At 37.8% G+C, this 16,645-nt stretch overlaps 1 long non-coding RNA gene across 2 annotated transcripts in view; it reads left to right on the forward strand.

Annotated features, from left to right (window-relative positions):
- Positions 1-16,645, forward strand: part of LOC108407732 (uncharacterized) — a 79,622-nt gene that overhangs the window by 24,239 nt on the left and 38,738 nt on the right. For both annotated transcript variants that reach the window (XR_001855797.3, XR_012121512.1), the window contains exons 4-8: positions 3,094-3,197; positions 5,107-5,216; positions 7,276-7,425; positions 7,948-8,182; positions 16,366-16,554. This is a non-coding gene — a long non-coding RNA (uncharacterized lncRNA). The remainder of the gene's footprint in view (positions 1-3,093; positions 3,198-5,106; positions 5,217-7,275; positions 7,426-7,947; positions 8,183-16,365; positions 16,555-16,645) is intronic.

Genomic DNA, 16,645 nt, shown 5'->3' on the forward strand with positions numbered 1-16,645 from the left:
GAACAACTCTAGTAAGCATAGCTCTTCCTAATCACTGGCCAACTTCTAAAGAAAAATTCAAAGTATCTCAAATCAGTGCCCTATGATAAGACTTAATATTTCTGACAGCATATAAAGAGTAAAAAGGTTTCTTTTCATAATAATCACACAATGTCTGCATGGTGGTGCAATAGGAAGGGTTTCAATGACTCAGTTTTATAAATCACCAAAGGAAAAAAGGGCAAGTGAGTACAAGGAAACTAAGACAGACCTACAAACTTCCTTATTTCAAAGAAGCAGAAGCACTGAGAAATGGCAGTGAAGGTCCAGACTGTCCAGAGGCTCCCAACTCTCTGATCTTCCGGGTCACTGTTTTTTAAACTGATGAAATCATTTATTCATTTCCAGTATTGCAAACTCTCCATTATATGCTCTGAAAAGGCACGTTTGAGGCACTATGGATAAATCAAATGGGAAAGGCTTAGTAGAATACTTTTAAAAGTACACTTTGGCAAGAACTTCGTGCTTTTGTGTAGTAACATTATATTTCTTTTCCTAATCAAGTTTGGATTAGTTGAAATCAAAATTAGTTTCTGTTTCCTCAACTACTGGAAGAAAGGGAGGATAGCTTAGAACATTCTTCCAGCTAAAGTGATTGCACCTTAACCAAGGGCAGGTCACAAAGCAGGATCCCACACTCCAAGAATCTGGGGCTCAATTTAGCACACATTCTGCAGAGAAGAAATCCAACATTCATGACTAAGAGAACCTAACTCAGAAGCAATAGCATCACCTTCCTTCACTCCCACCAAGTGAAAATCAACTGGAGAATGGCTAAGCTCCAAAACAGTGAGTTGCTAATCATCACGGTTTTCATGCCTTTTGTAGAGGAAATGCCATGTAATCCAAAACCTGCGTGTGCCTTTTCAGGAAATGGCTCATTTGTCTAATTAAGCTCCTCTTTCTTCACGGGTTCTGTGGCGACTTTCAACAGACACATGGCTTCCAGAAAACCTTAACTCTTTCTGTTGGTCACTGGAAATTTCTGATTTGATGGAATCTCCTTAAAATGGAAAAATTTGGAGATCAAAATCCCCATTTTAAGGAGATTCCATCACCTTGTATTAATCACTGGCTAAAAACTTCATTGACACCTCATCAGAAAGTGTCATTACCACAGGGGAGCCCTTTTGAAAGAGTGTAAATTAAAAGGCCTAAAACACTATACAGATGGCTTTATGCCTTGTCACTAGCCTGTAGGGCGTCTAACTGCTCACAGGCTCCAAGTGCATATGTGCTCAGGCAAGAATGTTCAGGCCTGTTTATTTGTTTTTCCAGTGGAAGAGTCATTGAACTTTGACCTCTGCCCCTTTCATACACGCTACAGAGAACCTGCCCCCGTCCTGCCTTCCACCGATTAACCTTGCTTTATTTCCTGTGCTTGCAAAGCTAGTGCAACCTACTTCTCTTCCACCACATAAATTTACCATTTCCTTCCTTCTAAGTCAGCTTCTTCATTTCTACCTCAATTAAAGAATAATGCAACAGACACTTAGGGAATTCTGTGTCAGATCCTGGGAACATGAAAAGAAATAAGACAAGGGTTTGCCCCCAAGAAGCATGCTATGCAGCAGGAAGAAAAATACAGAATTAGCAAAAACCCCACGTCTATCTACAGCAGGAGCAAAAAAAAAGTCTATCTATAGCGTATTAAAGACGGAGAAGCAAGCTGTCATTATTCTACCAATGAAAAAAAATATTAGTACTTTGAAATGCTTTTATACTTTGCAAATAATACTATTCAAATATATAGTCACACATACATAGTAAGAAAAGGGAGTTAGCATCCTCTCCTACTGACCTACTATGCCTAAAATACATACAGGAAGGAAAACTAATTTTTATTAAGTTATATTCACACAGAATATCATGATAAATGAGGTTAGAAGAAACAAAAACAAAGATCATAGTACTGAAGTCAATTGCAGCTAATAACTTCCCACCCCTAGCTCAAAAACAGTAATACAACAATAACAGAACAGGCTAGGAACCTAAGTCTCATTCAGTTTTATCATCCCCTTACTCTACCTGGAATCAAAACGATACAACTTTTTAGATATGTTAAAAGACGTCACAACAGAGATTATTATGGGCCTTCAAGCAGATCTCAGGATTTAGATTTAATATTCCAGTAGCTATGGAATGCTTTCAGCTCTATTCATGCACACCAGAATGCAACCTAAGTTTTTAGGCTCCCAACATCCGCTATATATATATATATATATATATATATACATATAGGTGACAGCAGATCCAGGCAAGGTCAGTTTCATTCCATTCAATAATTATTGGAGCCCAGGGAAGTCCTTATAATTGGGAAATATTCATTATGCCCTATTCTACAATTAACTGGTTGCTTAAGGAAGCAAAGAGTCACTATAAAACAAAAATATTCATAAAAATGCTGATCTTTACTACTAGTCAACACATACCCCTTTTCACTTAACCCCACCTTGTAGCTCCACCCAGCACGTCAACATGAATTCTGACTAATGGCATAGATGTTACAGACATTTAAACAATGCAAATGCAATGTAATTGATTACCAAGCAAAATGACAAACATTGCAAAAGTTGTAGGATTTCATAAGACTGATGAAAACTGCTTGGATCACACACAAAAAAATGAATTGGCAGAAGTAGACCTATTAAAAATTAGTGAATAGGTAAGGATACTGATGTGATAGGCATGGTAAAAAAAAACTATTTGATAAAAACAGTTAAGAAAGACTTTAGTAATTGACAAAGCGTTCATTTAAGGCAAAAATAACCACACAGTTGTGAAAACACTGTAAAAAGTATCTGTATATTAAGTGAAGATTTCATTATTGTTGTCATACAATTTTATTAGAAAAATTAGGCCAAAAAAGAATGATCAGTATTTCGTTCATTTTTCCTTGTTTTCTTAAAGCACCAAATACAAAATAGTTTAAATGTATTTAAATGTAAATAAGAATAAACAAATTAACACCATGAGATTTTGTTTCTCTTTGAAGACACAGACTTTGAAGACAATCATGGTTCTTTTAATTATTTTAAGTGGATTCATTTTCAGGATTTTCCTTGAATAATGAGGCCCCATTTATTGTTCTGGCCATAATGCTTGTCCTGAAGAAGCATCTAAAATCCTGCCAGGCTGCATCATTCATCAAATTTCAGGTGAGCACATGACATCAACTGGTGCAGAGGGATTCATCTGAATGTTGCACACACATATCCATGGTTAATTAACTTTGTGTTGATGGGAGGGTTTTGCTCCTTATTTTAACCCAGGCATTGCCTTTGATTAAAAAGAAGGACCTAGCACATTAAATTCATTTTCCCAAGATTGATGAAAGACTATCCACGAATACAAAAGTCTCTAGGTGTTGAATTCTGGGTTATGTACCTGAAGTGACTAAGGATGAAGCAGTTGAAGCAGTCAGGTGTGATGCTAAAAGTACACGCAAGGACAAGAGAAACCCTACCCAAATCAGCCGGAATCCGGCAGAGAAAACAGCTTCCTCCACCTCAAATGCCCTGGCCCTCTGACCATGACAAATTTGTTGGAGCTATTTGGGAAAAGCACTGCTCTTTCTACCATAAGCTACAAAGCCCTCAATGGGAAATCATTTTATACCAGCCCTTTCCTTCTGAGGAGGTAACCTTGTACAGTAGAAGGAGCCCAGATATTTTAGAGTTAGACCAGCTGAGCTTCAAATTCCACTTTTGTATTTACAAGCTATGCCTGGATGCAACTGGACAGATATCTCATCCCTTCAAGCTCTGTTTCAAGTCTGTGATATAAAAATTATAAAATCTACCTCATGGAGTTGCTGAGAGACACAAATGAAGCAGTGACTCTGAATGCCCAATAATGTGCAAGCTTCGTAGGAGGCGCTTTCAAAAAAATGTTAGTTCCCACCACTTCCCCATGAAGGAAGATTATGGGGAAGCACAGGCCCTCTGGCACCTGGTGGGAAAGAAGGAACTGAAAGACAATGAAGGGAGTGTCAAAGGAAATGGAGAGGGTGACACAGATGAACTTCACCAGCACCGCCTCGCTCTCCCATTTCACCGGTGACTGACTGGCTCCACTCTCACACGGCTATGAGGGATAAGATAACTGTGTCAGAAAGTACAAAGTCAGTGCATCTGACTCAGAAACTCAGCAAAGCTGCCCAGAGCAGATAATAAATATAACCACCCTCATCTAATTCAGAGGCCTCAGTCTTTTTCAGCTGAGAGTTCCTTCTGTCATTGAAAGGAAACCCACTCTGGCCAACATGTGACAGTTGCTGATGGTTTTCTGATCTTAGTGTCAAACGTGATCTTTTCATGAATGATGTTTGTTTTTTTTAAGATGGTCTATAAAAGGAGGTCTCTTCCAGCACTTAGAAAAACAGATGTATTCAACAAAAATTAGTCAATGCTCATGTTCGTCTTCATCTTCAAGGTTTGAGTACTTTCATCGACAGTCAACAAGTATTTATTAAGCCCTGAGAGTGTTTGCCGTCAAACACTGTGAGTACAGAGAAGAGTCGGAGGGTGCAGCTTCCACTCAAGGAACTTGCAATGAGCAAAGGCACCCAAGGTACACCCTGTATGAAATAACTGGCCAACGGCACAAACAAAATCATCCATCCAAGTGACAGTGTGCGAGGATGCCTCCTGCTTCAGAGAGTTGTCTTGAAGCTCAGATACGATGAAACAGAAAGCTCCTAGCAGGAGCATGTGTTTAACAGATTAATTTTCCCCTCCCCCTAGGAGCAAATCTATGGAAGAGCAATGTCAAAGCCAGGGCAGCAGGGAGTCCCAGGGACGAGGTTATCAACATCAATTCTGCTGAGATATTGTGACAAAAAGGAAATCACAGCTGACCTTTGAGAGAACCGTCTCTGGAGTGTGATGAAGATCAAAGTCACCTAATTGTGGAGTTAAGAAAGGAGAGCAAATCTAGGAAGTGTAGCCAGCAGGAATAAACCACACCTCTTTGAAAGGCTTGGGAGGGAAAAGAAAGAGAGAAAAACCGTAAGACCTACTCATGGTCATTCTGTTCCTTTTTTTGACATGGAGCTCTATTTAACAGGTTTCCCTACAAAGGGGGAAAGAATGAAAACATTACAGAAGATGCGATGGCCCGAAGATCAGAACCAACAGGGCAGACCACGTGGCCTTGTGCCTCCAAGGAACTCAAAGGTAGGTAGAATCACATCCTTTTCGTTCTCTTTAATCAAAAAATTGTAACATAAAGAAGATGCCTTCCTCAGGATTTACAAAAATATATATAGCCCTGTTTATTTCATCAGAATTTCATATAACAAGGCAAAACAAGATAGAAGTTAGTTTTAACTGCAAGTTCAGGGACTTTTGCCTAGAATATTGCTGATCTCTCTTGAAATTATTGAGTTAGGTTATACTTTAAATCAATAAACATTGACATATTTTATTGGCTTTTTATATCCCTCATATCACTGAGTGAATATTATAGGAAATATAAGGGTGGTCACGACAAGCCCTTTGCCCTTGGAGACTTCAACTCAATAGAGACAACAGAAAAATGTACAAATAACTTGTGTATAAAGGACACTGAGGCCAATTTAATAAAAGGCTAAGGTTAGTAAGAGGAGAAAAGAAGGAGAGGTTAATTCTGGACTGGGAGAGCTGAGTCTTCTTGGCAGAAAGGTGGATTTAATTTGGGCTTTGAAGCAAATGTAAGAGTTTCCAAGGCAGATAAGGTGGTGCCAAGGGGGGAGCGGCAGTGCGGGGGTGGGGAAACAGGTCCGTTGGAATCTGGGAAGAAGAATGAATGAATAAAACCAAGGGTAACAGGCACAGTAATAAGCAAGAGACCAAACATAACAGCCTAAAAAGATAGTGGAAATATCCGAGGTACCAAAGTGGACCTGAGTAAATCCAGGCCCTCTAGATGGAAGATCTGTACCTCGAGGCCTTTTCGTCTAATTCATTATTGTGGTATTACTCATGCCACTGTTTCTTAACTTCTAACTTTCAAGCTCTAGGGTCTATTTTTTTTTTTTACCCATTGTACCCATACAGCAGAAAGAGGAAATAACTCATCCAGTGGTGGGGAATTCTTAGTAGGGTTTTGAAGAGAGATGCTGGGGGTGGCTGACTCTGCCAAAATGTTTCCTTTTTCTCTTGCTGTTTGTCAGATATTACTGTTGAGCAACCCGGGCGAGTGTCATCAACATGCAATCTCATCTGATTTATCTTCCTTTACTCACTCAAACTCAGCCCTTTGCCTCTTTTTTTCTGGCTCATTCAGAGTTTCACAACCTCTTACCTTTAGTTGCTGAGTAAGTGCAAAATATCTGTGTTATCTGGCATCAGATAGTATAGTCTCCAAGAAAAAGGGCACACAGTCACAGAGACGGATACATCTACCTATTAATATTGTGCTTGGCCATTATTTCATTTTAAAATTACATTTCTATTTTTCTCACAGATTCAGATTCAAAACAGTACATTTTTGTGGCTGTCTTTTCCTTCAAGTCCCTCCCTTTTGAAATGTGGATGACTGAAATAAGCATTCTTATGAGCTCCACAGAGCCCCTCCTGTCAGTCTCTCCAGAGACCTATAAAATAATTCCATACCAATAAGCCATTGATGCAAGTATAGGCAATGGAATATTTGGATCTAAAGGGATCCTAAAGCTGGCTTTCAGTCACACAGATAGAGGAAATTAACTTCCTTTGTAAGTCAAAAGCGTTTATAGTGTCCTGGAGGCAGGCCACTATGGTTACTTCCCCTGTCCAGCTAGCACAGACATGGGGCCTTTATAGTTTATCCCCAAGTCAATGACCTTCCTTGGATCAGTCAAGAAAACTCCCCCTCCTCCCCAATCTCTCCTCTCTTCATCCATCTCAGAAACAAAAATGTTTTGGGTTATGACAGAAGTTTCTAGAGTGGAGTTCCAGATCTAATTGTTAAATAAATATATACAGTTTGAGCCTAGTAAAAGATGTGACTGTGCTAAAAATGGCCAAATAAAGCAGGTAAGAAAAAGCAAGGCAGGATGTTGATACTTTCACCAGTCTATAACTTTTATAGACCCTGGCACTCCATGCCCGTGTCTGGATTCACAAACTTTGGGGCAACAAGCATTTTTAAAGTATTCAGTTAAACTAGAAAGGACTGTGTATGCGTTGAAGAGTCTCTAGGACCTGCCTTCACATCCCGAAATGTAAGCTCTACTCTACCTATTATCTTATATAAATATCTTCTGCCCACAAGTCCTGCAAGAGCCAAATCCTTGGAAGTCACTTGTTGTCTCTGTCAACATACAAAGGAAGCACCTGCTGTAAGATGTTTCCAGCCTGAGGCCATCTTTGCTTCCAAGTTCGCTGCAGTATCAGCAAAGCCTTCAAGAGCACCTGGAGTTCGGTAAATATTTGCCAAATATTGAATGAATTATCAAATAAAAAATTCTCATTTTGTGAGGTGATCCCTCAACTTCCTACCTTACCACAGACCAGCCTTGCCATAACCACCAGTCTCCATTCTCTCTGAATCCTTGCCATTGCTTCTTTTTAGGCTCCCAAGTACTTCCAACCCTTTGAGTTTTAGCCTGGTTTGGCCCATGGGCCCCAACCAGACTAGCAACCTTTATGGCTATCTCAGAATTAGACTGGTCATTAAAATGGCTTCACCAGTTTACCACCTGTCTTCCCTTGATTCTTACAGTCTAAAATTCCAGAACTATGTTGATAGAAATCCAAATATTGCATGATGATATAAAAGATGCCCCCAGTGACCACTGCCTCCTGGTCTCCATGCCCTCATATCTCTCTCCTTGAGGGTAGGCTGGACTTAGTGCTCACTCCTAACTAACTGAATACTGTAGAAGTGACCAATACATCACTTGTAAAGTCTCTCTCTCTCTCACTCTTGGATCATCTGCTGTAGGGGAAGCCAGTGGGACTGCCCCATGGATAAGCCCATGTGAAAAGGAACTGAGGCCTCCAGGCTAAGGGCCAGTGAGGGATGGAGGTTGATAGCCTGCATGAGCTCGGCAGTGAAATCTCCAACTCCAGTGAAGCTTTGAGATGACTGAAGTCCTGGCCAACAGCATGACTGTGACCTCATGTGCGACCCTTACTCCCTAAGGCAGACCAGATCTCTGACCCACAGAAACTGTAAGGTAATAAATATTTTTGTTTCAAGCTGCCAGGTTTTAGAGGTATTTGTTACATGGAAATAGATAACTAATCTATTAAACTAGGGTCAGCAAATACTTTCTTAAAGGGCCAGATCGTAAATATTTTGGGAGTGGCAGGTCATACATGTCTGTTGCACTCCTCAGTTCTGCCACTATAGCCCAAGAGCAGTCAGAAACAATGTATAAATGAATGCCCATGGCTGTATTCCTATAAAGCTTAATTTACAAATATAGTCAGCCAGCTTGTGGGCTCTCATGTGCCAACCTCTGCACTAAACCAATATTTCAGTCTTTATCATTTCTGATGTTTCATTGTCCTGCAGCTACTGTACCAAGAAAAAAATGGCCAATTCAGATCACAGCATTTCTTTTACAGTGTGAAGAGGATCCCTTCCCTGTTATTACTTTTTAGCTAGTAATAAAAAGTGAGATTGGTGCTCTTGGGAAAGGAAAGTCAGATGTAGGAAAAGTTCCTTCCAGAGTTGGAGAGGAAATAAAAATCCAGAACTTTTTATCCAAGGAGAGTATTTAGAAGGAGAATAAAGAGAGGCAGTATGAAGAGGTCAGATGTCCTTGTTCTGCTAACCCTAGCCAAACACAGTACACACTGGGGGTGGTGAAGAATGATTTAGAAACACCTAATAGGCACAGGAGTCCTCAGAACTTCAGAACTGGTCACCCAATTGCCATTGCCTGGGATAGTGGAAGTCTCAAAGCCTTTAGGGGAAACACTGAGCCATTTGGACTAAAACGGCACAAGATTGATAGAAGAACATTGGTTAAAGGAGCCTGAAAAGATTACAGCCTTGCATGGATTGGGAACAACATGCAGAAGATACAGAAATTTTACATGGCCCCCAAGAAGTTGCCACTAAGACCACTTAGCAGAATCCAGGGGTGGTTAAGGATAGGACCTCATCGACCAGGGGCAGCAAGGGAAGAGACTAGATTTTTTTACTTCTTTTTCCTCTCTGGAAAGGATTCTCTGTGCATAATATTTTGATTTTCCCTAAAGCGCCATTCCCAAAGGGCATGCCCAAAGGTCAGGAAGACAAGCTACAACACAACATATTTAGCAGAAGTCAACAAGCAAAGGTTAGTGGAAACAGATCCTTAACCAGATAATTCTCATGGATAAGCTGCCTCTCCTTCAGGTCCAACAAGGTATATGAGCCCCCTCCAGTCTGGTTGACCCATGGCCACCTTGGGAAGAACAAAGAAAGGGAGAGGAAATCTGGGAGAGCAAACATTTACTCAAAAGAGACTAAGTGACCTCAACACAGAGCGGTTTAAATCAGGAGTTGAAATACTTTTACTTAATACATTAACCCTGGTTTTTCCCTGCTAGCCAAAGGGATGGAAGCTTATGAGAAAATTATACCACTTTTTATTTGTATTTTACTATTTATTCAGCTATTGTATTAATTTTCTACTGTTGCCAAAACATATTACCACAGACTTGGTGGCTTAAAACAACACAAATGTGTTATCTTACAGTTCTGTGAGTCAGAAATCCAGCAGTAATCTCTCTGGGCCAAAATTAAGGTGTCTAGGGAATACCTTTCCGATTTCTAGAAATGACTTGCATTCCTCGGCTCCTGGCTCCCTTCTCCCATCTTCAAAGCCAGCAGGGTAACTTGTCCCTGACCTTAATGTACCCGTCATCACATCTCTTTCTCACGTCCAACCTGGAAAAATTCTCTACTTTTACGGATTCACATGATTAAATTGGACTCACCTACCACGCAAGATAACATATGCAAAGTTTCCATTTGGACTTCTTTGGGGCAGGAGACAATATTCTACCACACTATGGAAAGTAAAGAAGCAGCATTCCGTTTCAATTTGTGCTACCAGCAAATTTGAGACCCTGATGATATTAACACTCGGTATTTAAGGATAATTTATATACTGCACTTACAGTAATTTATAAACCTACCAAATACAATAGAGTCTATGTGAGTAGCTAATTCCTTACGCTTCTCAACTAATCTTGAAACAAAAATTCAGAAAAAAATCCCACATAAATTATGTATATTGGAGGCGGCAACCTCACTCAAAGAACTTGCAAACATTCACCTAACCCAACACACATTCCTACATAGAATTCCAAACAGAAAGGTTTGAACCTTGTGTAATCAGTAAGGGATAGACAAGACTTTTCATTGAAAGGGTCTTAAAAACTCCCTGAAGCCATGGTTTGCTTCAGTTAAAACACAGCAAACCAGTATAGCCATCATTGAATTAGGCAGCCTATTACTGAATGGCACCAACCATGTAAATCATATAGGAGACACCTACCAGAGTAACACTTAGTGTTAAGAGTAAGACTTGCTATAACTTACGTGTACTGTAAGTGAAATAATAATGCCATTATTATTAATGCTTAAGAGTTTTGTGTTAATTTTGATTTGTTGGAGTGCTTGTTTTTTATTTTGGGGGATTTTTTTTTTAGCTTTAGGATGAAGACTGATTTATCTAAATTGAAGCTATATTATGAGAATTACTATTGTTACTCTTTCTAGCCATCTCATTACTAGAAATTTTGGAAAAAATGTTCAATAATCAATTATTGATTCAAAGAAAACACATCCATATTGAATATGACTGCCTTATCTCAACTAAGTTTTTAAATATAGGGTTTATCATAATTTAGACTAGTTCCACAAAATGATGTTCCAGATATAGAGGAGAAAATGTATCTTGCAGTGAACATACCTAGAAATTCCTTTAGAGAAATTAAATGTTTTGGGTTTACATTGGTTGTGGTTGTCACTGATGCCATATATATTGATAGAGTTGCACTTTCCTGAGGTCTTGCAGCCACTGAAAATAAGCCCATTTAAAAAATTACAAAATACTCAGCTAATGCAGTTGCATGAAGGCCTTGGTTTCATGTCTTGTTGAGCCTAGGAGGAATTCTACAGCTTTTATCCATTCTACAGAAACCACTCATTCTACAGAAACTTCCCTCAGAAGAAGAGAAAGAACTAAAACATCATACTATTAAATCATTACCCACATTTCTTCAGACTTTCACCTTCTTTCCTCTCCAGTCACCTGGAGAATAACACTATCGAGTTATTTGATAAAAGCTAGCCAACTTTGTTGAATGAAAATGTCACCTATGATGAAATAAAATGAATTCTTAATTTTGCAGAGAATCAGAAACCAGACAAAGGTCCCTATCCTTAGCACACATAGAATAGTGGTAAAAGCACAACGTTTAGATATAAAAGGCATGGGAACTGAGGAGTGAGGCCATCACCATGTGGTCACTTACGAATTTATTAGAGAAATTACTTAACCTTGCTGAGCCTCAGGTTAACATTCTATAAACATCCAGAGTGATTAAAACAAGTTGGTAGCATTATTTGTATTTGTAAACAAGACGTGTAGCTCTGGTACAACATGTTATGTTTGAAATAAATGTTAATTATTTTATTATTATAAGTTTCTCCATAGCAAAGATACCACAGACCTAAGTACCTCCTTATATGTAGATAAATTTCCTCTTTTAAGATTAGTTTGTATCTAACTTCTGACTTCTCTTTCTAAAATTAACTCTGGGATTTGGAGACTAGAATAATAGAAATCTCACATGACATTTTTCCAGGAGCAAGCTACTGAAAAACTGCTAAAAATACAATATGCAAAGAGGAAGGATATGGAAAATCATGGATATATAGGAAAATTATGGCTATAAAATTGCAAAGTCACATTACAAAATGCCAAATGCTGGGATTCCCTGTAAAGCTTAATTGTATTTATTTCAGGGAGAAATGTTTGGGAAAGCTGGGTTTGAGAAGTTCTTCACATTTTGGTCTCTTACAATTATGCTGCAACTTCATCATCAGTCCTCACACTGGAGATGTATCATTATCTAAACAATCATTTCCATTTCACAGAAATCCCAGGACTGTTTTTCTAACAATTGAGCCATAACAGTGCTGTTCCCATGGTTACTAAGAATTCTAATTTCAGTTCCTCAAATGTGCATTTTATCATGTAAGATTGTACAGTGCTTCAGAGCAGGCCAGTCTTAGTTCCACATGCTCTTTCTATTATTTTTCTCCAAGTTTCTCATAACCAACCCCTATTTAAGCTTCCTGTTCTGCTCATTTTTTGACTAGATAAAATTTGTTTATTCATCCTCTATAGTGACTGTATTTCTAGCCAATAAACTCAGTGCAATGGAGCAAACTAAGGGGCAGGAACTGGGCAAAGATTAAGAGAAGCAGTCCTTTATCCCTCTCTCTGGCCCTAGATTTAGCCCCACAATCATGGTGGTAAGAGAAAGAACAACATAAATTCCAGACTACAGGGTCCTCAATGATTCAGTGATTCCATTTTATCTCAGTTTGAATTTCTTGGCAACAAAGGCATTAGGTGCTCAGAGCTTTCTCTAGAGATTGGGATCTTCTATCAGAGTCCATAGAATGAGCATCAGAGGTGTTTACCAAGTGCTGAAATTATGTGTAGTGGTGTGTGTGTGTGTGTGTGTGTGTGCATGTCCTACCACGTGGCTGAGGGAATTCACTTTAATGAAGAAAAGTTTCATAGTCTTAATCAGATTCTCAGAAACATGTTTTCAGTAAAGATCGTTTTAAAAGAGCACTTCTCTTGGGCAAGATCTGAATTTTAGGAAAGTTCTCTGAAAGACCAAGCTGTTAATAAAAGTAGTTACAGTAAAATTAGTATATAACCTCAGTCATTTAAGTTTTGGTTTAAAATTTTTGAAAAATCAGGATGGAAGTGTGTAGTAGGACCTATAAAGATGTTTACCTCCTGAATCCAGTCATTGCACTGCAAGGAATATATTTTTAGGGAAAATTTAAGAACAGCAAAAAGTAAAGAGATGTTTATTTTGATATTATGAATGACAGGAAAAAATTAGAACCCAGTATTGGAGACTGATTAAGTAAATGATATAACATCAACACAATGAAACACTATAAAGCCATAGCTACAAGTATTCTATAGGAAAACATGAAAAATTTATAGTGAAATATCAAATAAAAGTATGTATGAATACAATTATTACAAAACATAAAATTTTGAATAGTAATTTTCAAAATAGTTGTACAAAGGATTAGGATTTTGTATGATTATGTTATTTTAAAATTCTCCCAAATTTGAATATTCTGTTAAGCAAATGTTGAGTTAAAGATAAAAAAGTTTGAATGTATTTTTCCTCTTCATTCTTTTCCCGCACATCACTAAAATGACTCTGGAGATATGAAAAAAAAAAGGCAAATTATAGGGAAAATAAGGACAGAGAAGGAAATGACAGCATCAAAATTTTGGAATCTGTAATGCTAAGAAATGACTAACGTTAAAAAGGGTAAAGTTAAACATATACCAATAATGGAGGGAGATGCAAAACAAGATTGCTTACATCAAAGATCTCTGAAACATTTCAAAATGGAAGACATCTTTACCTCTAGAGGTAAAGATGTGGCCGAAACAGATACATACTTGTAAGCAACTTCTGAATCAGAAGCCAAAAGCAGTTAGATCCATTCCTACCCAGATTCACCTCTCCCAACCTGCTCAGCCAGAGTACTTTCCTTTTCCCACCCAACAAAAAACTAATCTTTGGAGAAATTGATGCAAAGGGATCCTGTATTGTGGACAGCTGAAATCCGAGGTGGCATACTGAAAATAAAGCATTTAAGTGACAATTGGCATACTGAATAGTGGACTCCCGCCTCCTTTTCTCACTCAGCCAAGAATGTACCAGCATCCAGGTTCGGTCCCTAGCCAGGAAACATTAGGATGATCAGCCTATGAGAAAAGGTCTACAGATATTGATTGTTGTGATTACCCAGGGAAACATCCCAATCTAATCATGCTGGAATAAAGCCCATCAGAGCTCCCAGACAGTTTTTTAGTGCATCAAGCTTAAGTTATGAATACACACCCAAAGGACACAAGACAGTTGAAGAAAACATGAGGAACAGCAACCAAAACAAACAGTAGAAGAAACTGGGAGGAATGCAACAGGGTAGAGACAGGAAAACTCTTCTCCAAACATACCAGTATCCCCAGGGAAATAAGAGACGATATTGCAGCTATGGAAAAAAAGCAAGACACGATTTTAAACAGAACATTAATAAAACAAGAAAGAGCTCTTGAAATTTAAAATCTGGTATCAGAAATTTAAAATGCAATAGCAGGATTAGAGAGTAAAGTGGAGATAGCAATCCAGAAAGTAAGACAAATGACAAAGAGTTAGAAGACAAGTAAAACAGGACAGAATGTCCAACCTTTAACCAACAGAGGTTCTAGATTAAAAAAAAACAACAGAGAAAGTAAAGGACAAGATTTTGTCCAATAAATAATTCAAGAAACATTTTGAAGAACAGAGTTTGAAAGTTCTCACCAGATTCTCAACACAATGAATAAATAAGTATCCACATCAAGGTGTAAAAAATCTCGAACTTTCAAAATACCAAGAGTGAAAGATCTGAAAGAAAAGCAGATGAGAAGCCAAGAATCGAAAGGACGCCATGCTTGATTTTCCCAATGCCAGTCCTGGTGGTGAAGTAAAGCTTTGAAAATTAGAAGAGAAAATGACACCCAATACTGAAGTCTATACCCAGTTAAACTATTTATCAAGAGTGGGAATAGACTAAAAATGTTTCAGACATAGAAGGTCTCAAAAATGTATTTCCCATGGTCCCTTTTCCTGGAACTGCTGGAGAGGGTAAACCAAGAAAGAGGAACCAGGAGACGGGAACCAGGAAACAGTCTCCAAACACAAGAGAGAGTTGAAGGGAATTTCCGTGATGATGAAGGGAGATCCCAGAGAAGCAGCAGAGCAGCTGGAGTAGAAGACATCGAATGCACCACTTCGGGAGGGAAAACACCAATGCTTTTAAATGAAGTTAGAGATTATTTGATATGCTTGAATGCATTGACAGAAGATTTATAATTCTGTCAGAAAGATTGGAGTTGACCTATGATGGGTAATAATAAAATTAAAGAAAAGAAGCTAGACAATGATAATGCTAAGAAAAAGAAATTTAATAGGAAAGGAAACAAAATTAGAGTTCACTACAAAGTTCATCTGCAAATAAAGTCTATATAGTTATAAAAATATAAACACTGAGGGCTGATTTAATTAAAAGGAATTTAAAAATTAGAGCTGGAAAATGGGGGTGGAAAAGTGTTTCAGTGGAGAGGAGAGGCATGCATTACAAAATTAAGTCCTTGGCTTCAGAGTAAGAAATTAATAGATAACATCTAAAATGGGGGAAAAAATGTCACTGTAATCATGTTATTAAAATGTGGAAGCAAATACTAGAAGAAACAAGTAGAAGGCTTTAAAATAGAAATTAAAATTGAGGATAGAAAGGAGGGCGATGATCGCTGTCTTTAAATCTTATTAACTGTTTGCTTTTAAATGTATTTACAAGTATAACCTGTACTGAATGAAGAAAATAAAGTCAAAAGTCAAAAACAAGCTATTACAAAACAGGTGAAATAGAATGAAAAAGTAAGTGCTTTCCTAGATTCAAATAATATTCCAGACAACATTCAAATTACAGTTTCCATTAAACTGTAAAATGAAACCAGGAGAGAGAGAAAGAGACTAAAATGATTTTTTTAAAAGACTCATAAAAAGAATTTTCTAGGACTAAAGAACATGAATATTCCAATAAAAAGGTTCTACCAAGTGCTTCAGACAATGAAGGAAAAACATTCCAACTTAGAATCAATTTTAGAACACAAAAGATATGGAAAAATTCTAAAAACTTCTAGATAGAGAAAAGCACAGATAGACTGACATCAAATTTCACATGAGCAATTCTGAGTTTACTTTCTTCATTCTGTTCTCCTTAAATTTGCTTTGATTTACCTCCTAACATTGATGTAAATTATTATTTTTATTATTTTCTTTCAATAATGAGAACACTGCTCCATTATACATTAAATATATTAAAAAGCCAACAGCCAATAAGACACTTTAAAAAACAGCTGTCATGATGGAAAAAATGGCTTTAACATTAATGAAAACCATTTTAATCCTGTAGCTTTATATCTGGCCACATTAGCAGTTAAATATAATGTACACTAAGAGCATTTCAGATATATAAAGACTCAGAATGTTTACTTCCCACATATCCTCTCATAGGAACTGACTTAAGGATGTTTTCCAGGAAAACAAGGGAGGAAACTAAGAAAGGAGAACTTCAAGCCAAGAAATGGAGGAACCATGCCAAAAAAAAGAAAAAAAAACCCCAAAACACAGAATTATCAGTCCGTGGATGCAAACTTCAAAAAGTTCAAAAGAGCAAGATGCAAAAGATCAAGGACTGCCAGATACAGCAGAAAGACACCCAGGAAAAGTAAGTGGGTACTTTCCTTAGTAAGTTGAAAGACCTTAAGGATTTAATAAAGGGAAACAATATAAATTAGAAACTAAGAAAAAGCAAAAAA

The sequence above is a fragment of the Manis javanica genome, chromosome 10, assembly GCF_040802235.1.
Source record: "Manis javanica isolate MJ-LG chromosome 10, MJ_LKY, whole genome shotgun sequence".
Classification (NCBI taxonomy): domain Eukaryota; kingdom Metazoa; phylum Chordata; class Mammalia; order Pholidota; family Manidae; genus Manis; species Manis javanica.